Consider the following 3376-nt stretch of genomic DNA (forward strand, 5'->3'; position numbering starts at 1 on the left):
ACCCAAAGAGAGGGACCTTAGATGAAATGCCCAACAGTGGGGAGAGGGAACTTGTGGAGCCCACCTCCTCCAGACAGGGCTTCAAGTAGATGGCTGGGGTTGCCATCCCACACCCAGAATTGTCCCTGTCTAAAAGAACTGCAAGGACAGAAATGAAGAAGAGACCGAGGGAAAGGAGGTCCAGTGACAGGCCCAACTTGGGATCCAGCTCAAAGGGAGGCTCCAAGGCCTGTCACTATTACTGATGCTATGGTGTGCTTACAGACGGGAGCCTAACATGGCTGTCCTCGGAGAAACCCAACAAGCAGCTGCCTGAGACAGATGCAGATACCTATACCCAACCAATGGACTGAAGTTCGGGACCCCTGTAGTTGAATTAGGAAAAGGCTGGAAGGAGGAGGAGGGCAACCCCATAGGAAGACCAGCAGTCTCAACTAACCTAAACCCCCAAGATCTCTCAGACAATGGACTACCAACCAGGTAGCATACAACAGATGATGTGAGGCCCCCAACACATATACAGCAGAGGACTGCCGGGTCTGGCCTCAGTAAGAGATAATGCACCTAACTCTCAAGAGACTTGAGGGCCCAGGGAGTGGAGAGGCCTGGGAGGGGAGGTGGAAGGGTACATCCTCTTGAAGACAGTGGGGAAGAGGAATGGAATGAGGAACTCTGGGAGGGCAGACCAGGAGGGAGGTAGTGACTAGACTGTAAAAAATTAAAAGTAATGAAAAGAAAACTGGTGGCTAAGAATTTTGAGGACCATATAAGTGTATAAGTCTTTCTCAGTGGGCTGGAGATATGAAGTTATTTGTGACCTATGTGAACATTCACAAAAGGATGATCTCAGTACAGAAAGAACTTAATAATCAAGTGGACTTTCTGACGTGTTCTGTTGGTACCAATCAGTCTCTTTGCACAGCTACTCTTAAGTTCTGCAATAGACTCATTCACAAAGCTGCCACTGTGGTAAAGACGGGCTTAACAACATAGGCTTCTATTTACAAAGATTGACATGGCTATAGCCACTACTCAGTGTCCACTCCTTACATCCCAACAATGAGTTCAAAGCATGGCTTCTTCCCTCACAGTAATCAGCCAGATACCAGGTGACAGGTTTATTACATTGGACTGTATCCATCATTCTGAAAAAAACCATGCCTTTTTAAAATTCTTACTAGAGTAAACAATCACTCTGCATATGAATTTGTCTTCCCTGGTTTCAATGCTTCTGCAAAATTATCATCTATGGACTTATAAATACATCATGCACTATTATACTATCCAACATACCATTGCTTCTAATCATGGAACTCACTTTACAGCAGATCAGGAATAGCAACAGGCTTATGGTCTTATGCCAAAGTAGAATGGCCTTTTGAGGATTCAGTTACAGTACAAACTGGGTGTCATTTCCTTACAGGTAATTCTATATGACAGTAATATTATCCAAGAAGCTGTATGTGCTCCAAATCAGTATTGAATTTATGATGCTGTTTTTCTAAAAACCAGAATTCATGGGTCCTGTAATCAAGGAATGGTAACTTTATCATCTCTATTGATCTTCTAGTACATTTTTGCTTTTTAAATGTTATATCCTGCTGGTGTAGAAGTCTTGGCACAAATAGAAAACTGCTTCCAGCAGCAAACCTAACAGTGACTTCAGTAAACTGGAAATTACAACTGCCACTGGAACTTTGACCTCCTGATGACTCTGAATCAAGAGATAATGATAGGACTTGCTATGCTAGCTTCTGTGCTTGATCCTTATTAACAAGGAAAGTAATGAAAAACTATAGGCAATCTAATTCAAATATATTACTAAATGTCTGTAAAGAATGAAGGTTTAGGGCTGGAGAGATGGCTCAGTGGTTAAGAGCACTGACTGCTCTTCCAGAGGTCCTGAGTTCAAATCCCAGCAACCACATGGTGGCTCACGACCATCCATAATGAGATAGGATGCCCTATTCTGGTGTGTCCAAAGACAGCTACAGTGTACTCATAATAAAATAAATAAATAAAACTTTAAAAAAAAAAGAATGAAGGTTTAGATCATCTAACCTAGCTGAGAACCATTGCCAGTTGAGATATTTGTCAGGAGCAGAGGAAATAAAGACTGGGTAGAGAAAGTAGTTATAAAACCCAAAGAAACCACAACTAGTTGCAGGAATGAGGACCATGATTTTTATTTGTGCATCTTCCTTAAGCTATTAGGACTATAGAGAGCAGATATGCTAGATTTATTCCCTCCTTTATTATTGTATCATGCAACACAAGACTTATTAACTTTATACTATGCTATATAGGTTACAGGATATCAAAGAGAAGTGTAAAGATCACCCAAGGACTTTGTATAAGCTGGAAAATACTTCAGTGAATTTTCAACTGTACACAGGATATTTGAATTATATTAAACACACCACTTAGTTGCTGTCTTTAGAGATTATACAAAGCTAAGGGGCATGTCTGTGAGTCTCAAGTTTCAATTGGTATATTAGTTACTTGTCTCAGTGCTGTGACAAAGGACTAGACAGGAAGCAATGTTATGAAGAAAGGCTTTATTCTCACTTAAGAGTTTGAGAGGATATCATCATGGAGAGAAAGGCCTAGTGGCAAGAGCAGAAGGGTGACTGGTCACATTGTGCCTTCAGGAAGGGATGACTGCTAGTGCTCAGATCTCTTGCTCATTCTAAAATATTTAAAACTTTTATTTTGTTTGTGAATGTGGATATAAGTGGAGGCACGTGCCTTTCCTTCATACACGTGTGATAGTACAGCCACGGTCTTATTCATGGTCTGTAGCTGGTCTTTGCTACATTGTGGTTCTTCTTTTTCCCACCCTTTATCCCCTCAGTTTCACCCCCAATCAGTAGATTGGAGAGAAAGAAGGATGGAGGGGAGAGAGAGAAATCCTTGAATCTTATTTCTTTCTTCTTGTTTCTTCTTTGAGCACAACTACTAACAAACCCCAACCAACCCCCTCTGAATGACCAACAACTACCAACCCAGCCTCTAAGGGCCCTAGCATTTATGTACCCTCTGAAAAGGGTCTCAGAATTCCAAATGTCACACAATCACAGATACTATCTGCAGCTGGCAAAACCACGCCTCTGCTAGAGCACGAAACAAATCACAGTCAGCTGCTGTGAAGCAGGTCCACATCCTCACACCTGGGATTAAAACAAAAACATACTCTTACAATATTTCTCTGTTTTTAAAAAACCCAAAATTCCAGAAATCTCACTACAATGGGCAGAGAAACTTCTTTATACAGTGGGTGATGATCATTGCAGAGATGCATAACTGGTCAAATCCACCCGCCCTTTCGGTCTCTCTCTCTCTCTCTCTCTCTCTCTCTCTCTCTCTCTCTCTCTCT

This window comes from Grammomys surdaster, unplaced genomic scaffold, assembly GCF_004785775.1.
Source record: "Grammomys surdaster isolate TR1022 unplaced genomic scaffold, NIH_TR_1.0 61, whole genome shotgun sequence".
In the NCBI taxonomy this organism is placed as follows: domain Eukaryota; kingdom Metazoa; phylum Chordata; class Mammalia; order Rodentia; family Muridae; genus Grammomys; species Grammomys surdaster.